Source organism: Mus musculus, chromosome 1 (assembly GCF_000001635.26).
Source record: "Mus musculus strain C57BL/6J chromosome 1, GRCm38.p6 C57BL/6J".
NCBI lineage: Eukaryota > Metazoa > Chordata > Mammalia > Rodentia > Muridae > Mus > Mus musculus.
In genome coordinates this window covers 89,097,271-89,113,694 of record NC_000067.6, presented here as the reverse complement: position 1 = coordinate 89,113,694, position 16,424 = coordinate 89,097,271, and the positions used below count along the sequence as shown (strand labels likewise).

The following is a 16,424-nucleotide window of genomic DNA, read 5'->3' as shown; positions in this document are numbered from 1 at the left end:
GTGAGGACTGGCTTATGGTTAGTTACGTTCCACAGGCCTTAAGGCCTTCTTCCAAGGTCAGGCTGTCAGCCACTTTTATAGGCAATCCTTCAAGAATCTGGTAAAGGTGGCTGATGGCTCGGTAGTTAAGAGCTCTTCCAGAGGACTCAAGTTTAGCTGGTTTCCAGCACCACACAGCAGCTCATAACCATCTGTAACTCCTATACACAAGGATCTGTCTGACATCCTCTTTCGGCCACCAGGGGACTGCACAGACACACATGCAGGCAACACACACACACACACACACACACACACACACACACACACACATGCAGGCAACACACACACACACACACACACACACACACACACACTCTAAACTATTTTTTAGAAAATCTAGTAAAGGTGTGTAGGAAACCAAAGTACTGTGAGTGAAGGTTTGCAGGAACAACAGGTGTTCTGAACCCTCTGTGAACCACACTAGGGATTCCTGAGCCTAGTACACACTGAATGTTCTCTTTGTGTGGACCAAGTATGGGCCATGTCACGGGGGAAGGAAAGGACCCAAGATGTGTTCACTGAGGGCACAGTCCAGGGCTGCTGGAGACCCTGGCAGGGCACTGGACAGGGACAAGATAGGTGGCCCATTAATGAGGCTTCGGACAAGCCACCGACCTTCACCCAGCTTCTTCCATGGGCCAGTGCAGTGTGGTCCTACGGCCTTTTCAGCACACCACACAGCAGGCTCCAGGATCTGTCTCTGCCCAGGGGAAAATGAGCCTCACAGCTGTCTGCCATACACCAAAACAACAGACCACACTGCAGGAGCACAAGGTCCAAGTCTGTCCCTTACCCATAAGTCCTAGCATCTTCCTCGGTGAGCTAAGAAATCCCAAGTGGCCAGGGCCATGTCCCACAAAGAACTGCTTGCTATTCAAGGGCTGGCAGCCATCCCTGGGTCAGGTGCTCCTAGAGTGAGAAGCAGAGACCTGGTGACAGGGCAGGATGCACAGACAAGGGCAACCATGTGATTCTGCAAATCCTGAAGGGCAGCCTCAGTTCCCAAGGTCTGGCTCCCAGGCCCTGCTGTGATACAACTCTGGATCCTTCCAACTGCCTGGACCTTTCCTTGGCCATCAAGTCTGAGCACACATTTGATTCCCTTGTAGTCCACAAGACTCTGGATTCCTGTTTACTGATGGGGAAAGGAATGTCCAAGGAAACTAGTCTATGCAAATATTAAACTAATCTATGCAAATCCACACTAATTTATGCAAATTCCATTGTAGCTTGAATCAAAGAAAAATTGCCTGCACTTACGAGGACAATTGTTTGTTTTGTTTTTGAGAGAGTATTACTATGTGTGCATATAGGTACCCTACCTGGCCTGAACTTGCAGAGATCCTCCTGCCTCTGTCTACCAAGGGCTGAGATTACCGGGTATGGGCCATCATACCTAACTTTGAGAAGAGTAGCTATACATTCTTTGCATAGATAATTGTAATAATTCAAGAATGAAATACAGGGCTAAATATGTAGCTCTGGTGGGAGAGTATTTGCCCAGCATGCACAAAGCTTTGGTTTCAATCATCAGTCTCTAGTTCTGCATAACAGTCATGGTGACCATGCCTGTAAACCCAGCACTCTGGAGAGGAAGTGATGAGAATCAGGAGCCCAAAGTCATCCTTGGCTACATAGCCAATCAGAGCTAACCTGGACTATCTGAGGCCTTATCTAAACAAATAAATACAATCCAGTCTCCTTACTAGAGCTCCTTCATCCAGGAATCCATACACTGCAGACACACATGGCGTTCTCAGAGAATGAGAATGTCAATGAAAATTATGTCAGGGGCTAGACAGCGCATAGGAACCCATTAGACCCAAGCTTAGTTCCCAACACACAGGCTAGGCAGCTCATAATCTCTTGTAGCTTCAGCTCCATGGGGGACCCAACACCCTCTTCTGTAATCCAAGGGCACCTTTCTGTACTCAGGCTTGTACATATCCAAACATACGTAAAAGTGAAACAAATCTTAAAAAAAAAAAAACCAAAACAAAACGGGCAAGCATTTGCCCTGTGTGGGGTACTGGGAGTCACACAGGGCTGCAGTGGAGTACGCTGGAGGATGTAGGTCATAGTCAATGCGGCACGGAGGTTCACACTGGATAGTCTGAAGGGGTCCTGGGTCTCATCGCCCACCCCGTGGCTCCCAGGTGAGCTGTGCACCCCATCCCATTCATGTGCTGCTCCTAAGAGCCAGTCTGCTCCATCTGCTCTAAACACTGAGCAGACAGGGAACTCTGGGCACAGGGCCTGGGAATGAAGTGTCTCTCAATGGACTGGAAGGGTCTCCCATGTCCAAGTATATTTCATCAAGACATTCTAAGGCCCTTAATATAAACAACACTGGAATTTTTCTTCCTCTACAGCCCAACAGCTGCCCCCCCCCCCAGCCTCAAGTATGATTAGAATGTCTTCCCTGTCCCCAGGGCACACCTGCTTGAAAAGGCTGTCACATGGGCGGCCTCTTATAAACAGTAAGTAGGCTTAGGTTCCTTTCCTGTCTCCCCCCACCCCAGTCCCCCACTCCACCCCCACTGATCTTGCCCACCTTCAGCTGAAGTCCTTTACTGACTGAAGATGCACAGATTTTGTGGCTGTCTCAAGGCAGAGGTTTTGGAAGACACCAAGAACAACCTCCCGTAGCCACTGCTGGCCTCAGGCCTCCTTGATCACCTGCCAGAAACTGTGAGGTCACACCTGACCCCCAGAGAGGCCCACAGGCACCCAAGGGAGAGACTTGGCACTTGAATGTCAGATGGAGATGGTCTGAGCCGGCTGAGGGTTTCATGCTGGCCGGGCTATGGGCATTAATTACTTTGACTCTGTCTGGGAGCCACTATCTCCTGCTCTATGTCCTGATCCTAACCCACAGCTCAAGAGTGAGCCCATGACTTTGTCCCATAATGCCACACCTCCTAAGGGTCCTATCACCCCTCAGTGGTACCCCAGGCTGATAGTCAAGCCTTCAACACATGGGGCTCTAAGGGGCATTCAAGATACAAGGTACATAACACAAGCTCAAAATTTGTTAGTGACTCTCCACGATGCATAAACTGGTTTTCTAAAGAAAAAGTCGATAGGCAAGCCACCATACATTGATAGAACCCTCCTTTTAGACCATTTAATTTCTTAATTGTATATTTGACATTTAAAGACATTTACCATCCCAATATTAACTTCACCTGTTAATTTCTACTCTGTGGCTCCTTGTGGTTCTCCAAACAGGTCCGTGATGGGATCAGGGATGTGGCACATGCCCAATGACTCCTGTGGCCTCCCAGGTACAGACTAAGAAGTGAGTTAAGGTACCCTGGAGGGCACACAAACCCGGTGGAATTCTAGGCCTGGGCTTTTCTATTTCACACTAACCCCCTGAGCTAAGCCGGAATGAGGCCCTCTCAGAGGCCTATTTTCTCATCTGTAAAATGGGCAGGGAACACAGAGAGCCCTGGGGCCTAAGAAAATTCAAAAGGAGCAGGTGATCATCAAAGCTGCAGGGGACTCTGAGCCACACGCTGGTGTGGAGCTGGTGTGGACCGTAGAGGGGGATGACGTAGTGGGAGAGGACAGGACACACCGGACAGACAGAGAGCTCAGGCTCTCCATGACCTCAGGCTCCCTGCTTGTTCTTACCTGCTGGGCTGAGCTCTGAACTGTCTCAGGTTAGAGAGCACGAGTTAGACAGACTCCCTGGTAGACAGACTAGAGGGAGGGGGAGCGCATGGCTAGGTAATAAAGGTGTCGAATTTCAAGAGGAGGGTTCCTCACCTCCCCACTCCAGACTTGAGACAAAAGCCTGGTAGCCTAAAATAAAAGTCCTGGAGGCTTTGGTCTCCCTTCCCTGCTGAAGGTCCACCTCAGCAAATTCAAGGCTAGGTCAGGACAGGTCACATAACAGTTGTGGGCCCACCAACATTCATCATACCTGTCTTCAAACTAACTAACCCTAAATTAGGGGAGAGAAAACTTCAGACAGACAGACAGACAGACAGACACACACACACACACACACACACACACACACACACACACACACACACACAGCCCTAAAGAGACTGATATCCCTTTGCAGGCATAAAGACATGCGGCTTTACAGACAGAGGGCCTTTTCTCTGTGTGCCTGCTGCATGCCTGTGTTTCTAACCTCATAAAACCCTTCCTTCAACTGCTGACTCTCCCTGCTCCTGTTTGCAGTGTTTCTACAATTTCTACAATGTTACCTGTGGTGCTTAAGACTTTTCCCGCCTTTTAACGAACCTATCAAGCAAGACCCCTATCTATCTATCACAGGTACACGGGCTGGTCACACTGGCCTCAAAGATGACTTGAACACTGCCCCCATCACTTTGAGCAGCAATATGCATGGTCATAGGGCAAAAGATTTTCAACTGGAACCAACTGGGGTCAGGAGCAGGCTAAGCTTTTGCACCTTATATAGCAGGTGTTCTAAGTAAACAACAGAAATGGCAGCGCAGCACTTTGGGCATCGAAACGCTGGGCAGCTCTCTATCACAATGACCTCTGAGCCAATCAGGCTATGAATATAAACACTGAGAACATGGGACAGTTGTTTTCCTGGGACAAAAATCACAGGAACTGACCACTATGTATCACAGCCACCAAGTGTTGGGCTTTCTGAGTGCTGTGATGACTGACGGGGAGTCCCTGAACTGCACCCAAAGATATATCATCTCGGGGTAAGCACCCTTTGCCTACCTCAGCACACTGGGTTCTCAGGTAGGAGACACCAAGGCCCACTGGCTCGCCTGAGATGACAGAGTCACCCCAGGGCACCTCCTATTTCCTCTTCCCTAACATCTCGCTGGCCCTGTGCATCTGGCAGAGCGCCAGAAAAAGCAAACCACACAAATACCACCCAGGAAAGTGCTGGGGCCAAAGAGCAGTCGCACCCTTTAGTCTCCTCCAACACAGATCAGAATAGGGCCTGCTCAACCAGCCTCGACCCGAATAACCAAGAGCAGTAAGGCTGAAGAGGGAGAGCAGAAGCAGCCCCCTGCCCCATTTCCTGTTGCACAACCCTCTGGAAACCACTGTGTTCACCCAGAGAGAATCAAGCCACAGCCACCCATAGTAAATTCAGAGCCCTTCCCCCCCCAAGCCCCCAATGCCAGGCCAAAAGAATGTGTGGAATGTGGATGGCTCTCAGCTTGTTTCCACAACCCAAACACATCACCATCCACAGGGCAAGGAACTGCACTTATAAGGAAAAGGCCTGCTGCTGGCCACTTCCTGGGCATTAAACCCCCAGACCTCAGGAGCCTGAACACTGACCCCAGCCAGGGCTGACAGCTCCTGCATACTTTGTGGTATCCCAGGACACCCAGGCACTCTCCCTACCCTAGTGCACATGTGGACTCGAACACAGACAAGACAAAAAAGATCAGCAGAGACGTAGAAACAAATACCAAGGAGCTTTCTTGGCTTCACAGAGGGCACCGTGGATTTAAAGAAAATGCCTGAACAACTCTTGTAGCCAGCAGTGGGCTTTATGAAAGTGCATATATGTTCCAGAATGGAAGATGACATGACCCAGCAGCTGGTCCTCAAATTGCTTTTGCAGCCTCCAGAGCAGGCACTCTGCACTCAGAGGTAGTAGCCAGAAAGACACAAGGTGCCGCCATGTCATGTGTAAATTCCTCCTCCACTGACTTTACTGGGGACAGTGACAGTCCTACCAGCAGTCAGATGGGAAAGATCAGAAACAAATCCAAGAACACAACACCATGTACCCACTAATCCTCTTCAGCCCTTCCTCCCGACACTCCTGGAAAGGGTGTGTGCGTGTGTGTGATCTCGAACCTCAGGGCCAATGGAACCAACTGCTCATCACTGGACTTGAGAAACTCATGTTAAAATAACAGCTCCTTTGTGCAAAGGCAGGACAGGCCACTGGCCCTGCCCCATGCTGTCACCAGAGACAGCAAGCTGCTGGGCTGGTTTGTCCATAGGACATGAATGGGAATTCTCAGAAAATAAACAGGAACGTGGCCATCCCGGAAACACACAGGTGCCAGCCTCAGGCAACTGACCTTTGCCGGCAGGGCTCACTGAACTGGAGAAGATGAAGGGGGGGTGGGTAATAAGGGAGGTGCTGGTGATACCTGTGAAAGGACACATCACCGGAAACTTCTGAAAGTTATTTCCCCTTGCTTCTGTGAATCTCTGTGTGCTGGAAGCCTTCCTCCTCTCTAACCCTGATATGCATTCACTGGCCTGTGCATCTCAGGCACCAAATGCTGCCCTACTGGGTAGAGGTTAAAGGGATCAACCTTATTAAGGGCCTGCTTACCTGCTGGGGGATGTTGGCCTCTTGATGTCAGAGGAAAAACTCCAAGACTCCACCTTCCATCCTCGAGAAGAGGGATGCCCTAGGAGACAGAAAGGGCAAGTGTGAGAAGATTCTGAGAGTCGACTCTGTTGTAAGTCTTTGCAGAGGTGGGGGTAGAGATAGACAGTTAGGCAGCAGATCCGTCACTGCAGGCCTCCCAGGCCTGCGCTGCTGGAAGGACACAGCAACCATCTCTGGGCTACCTCTGCTCCAGCCACTGGTTATTCTGCTCCAGCCACTGGTTATTATAGAGCAGCAGCCAAACCCAGGTAGATTCCAGCCCAATGGAGCAGGTGTGACACACCTCAGGTATCTCTGTGACACAGTGAGACAGCCACAGAATGACCACCAGCAAGGGCAGAGTTGATCACCATACACCATGTAAGATATGGTGGGGCTAAAGGCTTGAGTTCCCGACGCCATCTACCACACGTCAACTTTCAAGAACTGGGGTGCTTGTACGGCTGTGCACATTTATAGGAAAGCTGCTCTGGGCAGCGTAGGAGGAGAAGGGTCCATTCTGAGCACCTCCCTACCTCAAATGCCACTCTACACGTAACAGCTGTCACACACGCAGACCCATATCCGTGCCCCATACCTTCACAAACCAACCTCTGTGTCCCTGTCCCTGCATCTACGTCACGCACACCCACAGGGCTTCACCTCTGGTTCGATGGAAATACGAATCCCAGATGTACCGAAAGGTGGAAAGTAAAGAAAGCTGTCCTACCAAAGCACCCCAGCAAATGCCACTCGAGGAAACAAATGGGCCTTGTAAACACAGAGGCAGAGTTTGGCATCGTGGGCATCAGCAAAACATCACTCAGCTTAACGTATGTCACCTGAGAGGCTAGGACAACGTAAGGAGAAATGTTCATGAACAAGACAGACCTCAATCCCAAAGGACACCAAGGGTAAGGACCATTCCGGGTACTATGGTCTGTTCAGCTGTTTGGCTTGTTGGAGAAGGGCCAGCTTTCTGAAGTCAAAAGACTCCGAAGTATTGGGTAAGCCCTGTCAGAGCACTTATAGGACTTCACAGTCAGAAAGCTCATGTCAAAAGGGGGTAAGAGACCCTGAGCACAGAAAACCAGGCTGACGCAGAGGTGTCCCACTAACCACCTGCCATCCCAGTACTGGGGAATGGGAGGGAGAGGTGGCTGGGGGTTACTATGCTGGGATGCCCAGCACACAGAACAGTGGGCATTGTTCATGTCTATTCCTCCTGCTCTAATTCTCTGGAAACCCAAGGTCTCTGCACAATGAAAGAAAGGGTATGACTAAGGAGCCAAGGTCCATCAGCTGTCACAACATCAAAGTTAAACCTTAAGAATGAATGTGGGGCAGACCAAGTCACTGTAAAGTCCGGTGCCCACATCTCGACATTTGCTTCAAAAAACACCAGTGCCAGCAGTGGAAAAACTTTGGGTAACCCCCTCCAGACCCCAACACCAAGAGGACAATATTGATGTGTTTTCAGGAGTCTCAAAGCGCCATCTTTTCCAAAAAGGTGGTCATGTCACTCTGCTCATCTCTCATGGTCCTGGGGGACATGAAATTTCAGAGCTTGACCTTAGCTTAGTGCCGAGCGAAGAAGGTTTGTGGCCGTCATCCCATCAAATTCAGGCAGTAAACTACAGAGAGACACAACTGTCCACACTCCAGAATGGCCAGCAAGTCCTGTTTCCACGTTTTTAGACGACCTCCCCACAGGCTGCAGTATCTCAGAATGTGACTCCATCTGCAGCGAGAATCTCTCAGGTGGTAAAATGAGATTAAGGCCCTAACATATTATGACAAGGTGATTTGCTGAAATGGAAAATGTGGAGAGGCCCTGCATTCATAGCAACAAATGGACGTGATGCTGGCAATGGCCAATGGCTTCCAGCTGCCATAGGCTGTCCCAGGCCCCACCCCTTACAGCAGGTCCCCGAGGGAGCCTATGCTGCCTCCACGCACATGCTGGACTCTAGGAAAACTAATTTCTGTTGTTGGTGCTACCCAGTGCCTTGTGGTTCCCCGTTAAAACTGTCTATCAAGTAAGTAACCCACCACACCCTGTATTCTCATCTGCAAAACATGAAAAGACGGTCACAGGGTCCTGCCTTTCTGGATGCTGCTGAGGGAGAGACTTGAGACAGCTAATATTCTCACACCCACCTCGCTTGCTACAAGTCTTCATGAAGGGTCTTGCCTGGCTCTCTGATCCAGCCAATAACTCAAGTTCTATACACTCTGTCTCAGCACCCCAAGATGAGGCTCCAGCAGATGTCTATGGATCCAAGCCTCCTACCTGCATCCCCAGTCCTCCCATGGGCAAGTGGTAAGGTTCCATAAGAAATACAGAAGACAGAAATAGGTGAATCCTTACCCTACATCAGAAGCAAACCATGGCCTGGGGGCTGAAGCCAACATGGTCATCTGCCCCTGTAAGACCCACAAAAAGCAGATGCGTAACAGTTGGGGGATGGGGTGGAATGAATCAAAAGTATCTCACGAGGTGGGCATTCCATGACATTCACATTGAAGTCTCCTTATACTGATGTCTCACTGGATAAGCCAACATGTCAGCTCTGAGGTTTCCATGCTACAACCACGGGGGCAGCTTCAGAGACCTTCTGGCCCACAAAGCTGAAAGACCTGTTTCCTGGCTTTCCAGAGATGTTTACAAGCCCCTGTTCCATGCCAGGCTACTTACGCAACAGGCACTGGGCCAGGCGGCTGCAGGCTCAAGCCAGAGGCAAGTGGGCCCCCACCCACAGGTGCGGGCTGGGGGCCAGGAGAGATGCCAAGAGCAGCCAGCACGGTGAGGGCACGGGAAGAGCAAAGGCGAGGACGTGGGCACGGAGGAAAGCAAGGGCCAAAGCCCACACAACTTCAAAGTTAGTCTCTTGAGCTGGTTCCAACCTGGAAGGGAGGAAAAAAACCACCCCAGAGTCCTTCACTAAGGAGGGGTGCAGTCTTGATCCCTTTGGTGACGTGTTGCCTCCCAAAGCCTCCAAGTGCAGGTCAGCTCCACCAGCCCCTGTGAGGTCCAGGAATGCCCTGAAATTCCAGAATTCCAGGGCCTGGCTATGTATTTAACCCCCAGCTTCCCACGGTTTGGCAGTCTGACTTGCGTGAAACTGCTCATCAGAGTCAGTCTTCTGGAAAAGAGCATGCGGCACAGGCTTGAGATGTGAACTTGACCCCCTAGCACCACTCTTGGGGAAGACCTGCCTGTGCTACAAGTGGGTGTGGACTACCAGCTTTCATCATTTCCTGAAAAGCTATTTGTCCAGGTTTTAGCTGCCTCCTCCATCTCAGTCAGTCCCTCAGAGCCCTCTCAGTCTGACCCACCTCATACTCTGGCCTCTACTAGCAGAAGAGTTTTTATTTACCTTCGGTTTCTTGCGACGAGGTCTCAGGTAGCCCAGGTTGGTCTATATGCTATACAGCCAAGGATATCAAGGGTACTCCCTGATCTCTCTGCCTTCCCCTGCGGCTGAAGACTTCCACCAGCCATGTCTGTGACTACTATCTAAAAGCTACGGAAGAAGCAAGCCACTTCCCCAGGCAGAGTGCAGCCTGTGCTCCCATAATGACCTGGCAACTTTCCTGGGGACTGTGGGGATGAGCAGTTTGTTTGCAGGACTCACTAACTGTGCGTGTAAGGAAACCACCTGGAAGAGGGGACTGGTGACTGTCAGTCACACGTGTGTGTGTGTGTGTGTGTGTGTGTGTGTGTGTGTGTATGTGTGTGCGCGCACGCGCACGCATTCAGAAGAGCCCGATGGGTCTGGTATCACCACATTTTCTGGACCTCCATACCCCCTATCTGTTAAAACAAGGCTCTCCATAGCAAGTGAGAAACTCCTATGTGAATTTATCTTCTCCCGCCTTCTTTTCAACAAGCCCACAGACCACTTGGGAGAATAGCGGATCTTGTCTTTTAGTTCTTCGAAATAAAACAGAAGCTACGCAACACGCAACACCGAGAACACAGAAATGTCTCAGAATGCCTAGAACTCCGCATCTTACATCTGAGTAAGGCTGGAGTTCCCAAACACTGGCACGTATCAGAGAACTGCCACAGACCAACCAACCTTTATCCTCACCCTGCCCAGGTTCCTGACGCTGAAGCCTGAGAATGTATATGACTTAGAGGACCCCAGCTGACACTTTGAGAATCATTGGCATAGTGACCCTGAACTGTGCTTTTCCATCTGTCCTCTCTGCTCCAGTTACCGTCCTTGGCAAGCCCCACCCCCACCCCCAAGCACTGACCCCCAGGAAAGGCTTCAATGGCTTGCAGAGGACGGAGAATGCAGAGCTGGGTCTGTGAACCAATGCAGTACAGGGCCAACATCTGTGGCCTCTATAATTAGAGGATGAAATACAAAGAAAAGAATCCTTCACAAAGCAGGCCGCAGGGACCGGATGTCTTTAAGCAGCGACAGAATTCGGTCCTATGCTGTACTTCCTTCCTTCTCCTTCCTTTACAGGTGACAAAACCTCCCAGATCTAAAAGTTGGATAAAGTTAAATATCCTGCCTAAGGCAGATGAAGGCAGCTGTGGCTAGGCCTCCACGGAACATGGAAAGGGCTGCAAAGTCCAGGCAAAGGTGAGTTCGTGAAACCTTGGGTTATCCGTGAGTGTGAGTGGCGTCTCAAACCCCAGCCCTGCCCTGAAATACAGTGAAATACTCCCTCCTGGATGCTGGGCCGGGTGATAAGACAACAGCACTTATGGACCCTGAACTTGCTGGTTTTTACAGAGCACTGGCTCCAGCCTCCACAAGTCCTCTGTCCTCCCCTCCAGCAGCACCAAGGACCACCAGGACTCGGGCTGTCAGCTGGCCTCTTCAGAACTCCTTCCTACAGGTCAAATCTTCACCCTGGCAACCTCTCACCTTGACAACAGTGTAAGGGGCAAAAGAGAAAGAAATGCAGCCAGAGGCTTTTCAATGAGACCCAAATTCTTTCCGTGCCTGACTCATTGTGTGTAGTCTCCCCTCCCCTAGCCTGAAACCTGCTTGCTCGGGGTGGAGCTTCCTGCTCATTCGTTCTGCCACGCCCACTGCTGGAACCTGAGGAGCCACACACGTGCACCTTTCTACTGGACCAGAGATTATTCGGCGGGAATCGGGTCCCCTCCCCCTTCCTTCATAACTGGTGTCGCAACAATAAAATTTGAGCCTTGATCAGAGTAACTGTCTTGGCTACATTTCTTCTTTTGCCCCGTCTAGATTCCTCTCTTACAGCTCGAGCGGCCTTCTCAGTCAAACCGTTCATGTTGCGAGCTGCTGGCGGCCGCAACATTTTGGCGCCTGAACAGGGACTTGAAGAATGGCAGAGAGATGCTAAGAGGAACGCTGCATTGGAGCTCCACAGGAAAGGATCTTCGTATCGGACATCGGAGCAACGGACAAGTACACATGCTAGCGCTAGCTTAAAATTTCAGTTTTGTAAAGTGTTGCTGAGGATGCGGTAGGATACGAATTAAGCTTGAATCAGTGCTAACCCAACGCTGGTTCTGCTTGGGTCAGCAGCGTGTTAATCGGAACTAGAAACAGAAACAGGCAGGTTAGCCGCAGCTTTTTAGGAAGCTGCTTAGGTGAAAGAAGAAAGGGTTTAAAGTCATGGATCAGGCGGTAGGCCGTAGCTCTCCGAAGCTACATGAGGTGTGAGAAAAGAAAGGGTTTATTAAAAGGAATAGGCGTATTGCCCCAGTTAATAAAAAATACATCATAAGGAAAAAAAATGTCCCAAAAAGCAGAGAGAAATATCTCTCTGGGCCTTATAGCAGGAGTACTCTGTTCCCCTTTGTGTCTTGTCTAATGTCCGGTGCACCAATCTGTTCTCGTGTTCAATTCATGTATGTTCGTGTCCAGTCTGTATAAATGAATGTTCTATGTTTTGTGTTGGATAATAAAGATGGTATAAAAAACTTTATCTGCAAAGCCGAGAGCTGCCACGTGTTTCAGCCAGGAATCAGACACGTGGCGAGAGGGCCCCTGCTGGAAAAACTGTTCGTTTTAGAAAATAAGGGCGAGTGCACAGCCTCTAAGTTTCAGAGTAAAAAAGCTAATAAATGGTTCATGATTAATGTGTTTAACAATGGTAAAGTGTTTTTTATTTTATGATTGTAGCTACAAAAATTATTATTCTCTGATTGGTCTAAATGTAACTGCTTCATTTGGTTCTTTTTTATTGGTAATGTGCTCTAAGTGTTTTCACAATCAGCTCATAAGTTGTTGGTTAAGATTAATAATTGTTACATTGCTACAGATGGTTAGTGTTAAATTTGATAACTCAAGTTTAGAGTCCTTCCAACACATGGCATAAGGCAGCCCAAGAGGCTGGGTCTCTAAAGATATTTCTAGTTTAGGTAATAATTAATATGGTTCGTATCCTAAATAGTAAAATTTAAAATAAAATTTAAAGCAATGTCTCTTTATTAAAGCATTAAAGCTTGCTTTAATAGGTATTCATAGGTATTAATTGACATCCAAACTTCGTAATACGATAGTAATGCTTCTAATATTGATTTTAAAGATAATAAATTGTTTTAAACTTGGGTTTTACTTTCCCAAGGTTATAGGTATTATCCTAACCTTACACAAAAAACTTAAAAATTATGGTTAAAACTGCTATTGTTCCATTGACTGCAGCTTGCAGTTTGATTTCAAATTTAAGATCTTTAATTCACCTGTATACTGTAATTAAGATAATTACAAGAGTAATCATCTTATGAGAGCGCTCATACAGCTCACTTCATACAAAACTGTGACAGAGTTATCTAGTTATGTTTGTCTTTGTGAATAGATTAGACAAACAGTTTGGTTATAGTTGCTGCCTGGCAGGAAACTGTAGTACAGGCAATTTTTTCACAACACTAAAGTTGTGAAGAACGTTTTAACTGTAAGTCATCTTAAAAAAGAGTATCAAAATTTGGAGGCGTAGACAGTTATATTGTTTCTCTAAAATCGGTCCTTATTACAAGAAGGCCAAGATGCTCAGATTAAAAAGTATTTTACGTTTGAGTCAATACAGGGCTCTGGGCAGCCCCAGAGTGGCTTGTGGCCTTTCTTTTGTTTTGCAAACAGTGCCTAAAAAAGATTTTTCCCTGTGTTCAAGAAAAATTCTTTTTAACAGTGTTGCAGATCTATTCAGATGTTTAAAATAATGCTTAAATTCAAAGAGTTTTGCTTCTAGTGAACTGTAATCACTAAAAAATTTTGCCTCTAGGTATGGCTAATGTAACTTTACATTATGTAAAAAAAATTTTATTGTTTCTGCTTCTATACAAGAAGTCAAGAGTTTTAATCTTTCAGTGTATATTGTTTCCTAAGTAAAAAGTATTTTATTAACTAATGCTTCTTAAAGTTTACCTTAAATCCTTGCTCTCACCCAAAAGATTCAGAGACAATATCCTTTTATTACTTAGGGTTTTAGTTTACTACAAAAGTTTCTACAAAAAATAAAGCTTTTATAATTGTTATTAATTGGTAATTAAAAATTGGTTGTGCCCAAAACAATTCTTTGGCCAAAAAGAAAACATTATTGTAAAGTCATTTTTCTCATCCTCCCAGCCAATCGTTGGCCCATGTGGGCCCAACTAGCTTCTGTGGGGCGGAGTCTTAAGACACAGTTTCCCCTGTTCCAGCACAGATGATCTAGTTGTGTGCTGTAGATGGTGTTTTAAAATGCTGAACTATCAAACCTTAATTTGTATATTAATAGTCAATGCCATATCTCTGAGCTCACAATTGCTTAAATTGTTCATCCCTCAAATACTATTAATTCTCAAATTTACAATTGCTTATGCATATTTCTAGTTAATAAATAAATTATGCACATGTGACTCTTAATAACTTTACAAGCCTTCTAGTTACAACTGCTCCTTAAAAAAATTGATTAAAAGTGCAATTAGTCACTGACCCTTTACAGCCAAGTATTTAAAATGTTTTGTCAACTAGTTATTAATTCAAAAGTTTAGGTATTGTAAAATTTTAAAACTTTAACTTCTTAAAAGACAAAAAAGAGAGAAATTGTATCCCCGTGCATGCTATTTAGTGCATTCCCATGCACACTATTAAAGTCTTACCTTTATTTTCAAAATCTAATATTTTAATGTCAAAGAGTTTAATAAATGCTTTATAGTATCTTAAAGGGATCTACTTATTGGCTTATAGATTAATCCTAAAACAGCTACCTTATTAAAAAAGGGAAAAACAGGTTTTCTCCACAGAACGCTGCAGAAGCATATTAGTAAATTCGTGTGACGAGCTGGTAGGTAAGTTGACTCATGTCCTGATTAAATTGACTAAAAAACTAAATTAAATTCATGTTTTAGATCCATCCTTACTTGTCATTTTTCCAGTTTAGACTAGCTTCTAGCCTTTTAACTTTATGACAATAGTACATCAGAGACTGTATATTCAGACTTAGTAAAATTAGTCATTTAATAGAGTCATAATGATTTTTCTCCTTTCTTCAGTGTGACCAGCCATTCTAACTCAATCTTAGACTGGTCCTAATATTCAGTCCAATGTTAGAGATTCCTATATTCTAAATTACCTAGCAAGTTAATTAAAGAGCAATTGGTCACTTAATACCCCCTGACTAACAAATGGAAGGGTCCAGATCCAGTTCTAATTTGGGGTAGGGACTCAGTTTGTGTTTTTTCACGAGATGAAGATAGAGCGCGGTGGCTGCCAGAGAGATTAATTCGTCAGATAAACACAGATTCTGACTCTTCTGGTAAGTATCATTCTAAAGACTAAAATTCCTTTTGTGCTTAAAATTCAGCTGAGAGCAACAGCTCTCAAAGGTGTTCTCCAGCTACTCTCTAAACCAGCTCCCGACAGGAGGCCGGAGACTAGCCTCAGCTTTACAATTTGCATTTAAATAAAGTACCTAGACTTCCCGGAAAGAAGTTCTGCTTTCCTACTTTCTCACTGTCTTTCAAGATTTTGTCTTTCAAGCAGGTAAATCAACATTCCCGAGGCAGACCAGTAGATGTGCATCCCCGCCCCCCTAGAGCACACAGGTGGCAGCTGTTACCCCCAGTCTCAGGACATTTCCAGCATGTGGCTTTCAGTCTGAGTTAAAAATTTAGGTTTACCTAGAGGGCTAGAAGAGTAGATTTTTCTATATTAATAAAGATTGGTTTTTATTTTAATAGACAGGCTTAGCCCCTTAGCTGACCTCTGGCTTTTCACCCTTGCTGTTACTGCAAGGTGTCCTTAGCTCAATAGGCTGTAAAAAAAACAGGGATGAAGAGAAACGACTTCCAGCTCCTATTTTACCCACAAATCGTGGTGTTATTAACGACATAATTCTTGCTTAGGCTTTGCTAATTCTGAGGTTGATAGTTCTCCTTTAGGAGCTGCACAGCACTCAAAACTGTGCATACTGGTTTGTGATTGTACAAATTCAATATGGGCACCGCTTGGTGCAGAGATACTTACTGCAAGGAAAGGTCCGGCTTGACCATTTCTGAGTTTCCTGTGAGATAAACCCGGTTTAAAAGAGGTTGGTACCAAATTTTGGTTAAAAATAAAAAATATTCTCCGGCTCTACCTCGCCTCCCCAAAAGGTACCAAGAGCCACATGTGTGGGTTTTACCCACGGGAAGAATCGGGTCCATGTCCACCCAAGCCAAGGTTAAAAGCCCACTCATCTACGGATAAAAAAATCATTTGATCACCTCAGTTAAGCGTTGCCTTATTTAACTTAATTAATAGGGGGGAGAGAGATTGGAGACGTACTATTGAAAGGGCAAGCCCTTCACTGCCTCCCACCCAAATAAAAAAGCCAATTGGCCTTGTACTACAAGAGCCGGTCACTCCTTCTCCCTGTTTCCCACCTATCTTCCAAAAATGCGAAGGAATTCAACTTAGTGTTATTTTCACATCGTTCAGTCAAACTTAGCCAGAGTTCCAACGCCCTACTTAAAATTCAACTAAAAAGTTACCTACCAAGTACTAATTAGCATTATAAAGTCAGAGTCTACAGCTCCAGGCCTTTCAGTTGTTTACTA

The 16,424-nt window shown here is 46.6% G+C and overlaps 1 protein-coding gene and 1 long non-coding RNA gene across 5 annotated transcripts in view; one reads left to right on the top strand and one right to left on the bottom strand.

Moving 5' to 3' along the window:
* Positions 1-16,424, bottom strand: part of Sh3bp4 (SH3-domain binding protein 4) — an 84,755-nt gene that overhangs the window by 41,393 nt on the left and 26,938 nt on the right. For all 3 annotated transcript variants that reach the window (XM_030243890.1, NM_133816.3, XM_030243887.1), the window contains exon 2: positions 6,359-6,437. The gene's annotated coding sequence lies outside the window, so the exon portion shown is untranslated. The remainder of the gene's footprint in view (positions 1-6,358; positions 6,438-16,424) is intronic.
* Positions 10,142-11,440, top strand: Gm34331. 2 transcript variants are annotated; one of them, XR_387243.4, is made up of 3 exons: positions 10,142-11,001; positions 11,155-11,301; positions 11,401-11,440. It is a non-coding gene; the product is annotated as a predicted gene, 34331 (long non-coding RNA). The 2 variants fall into 2 exon arrangements; XR_387242.4 differs by having other exon boundaries at positions 11,386-11,424.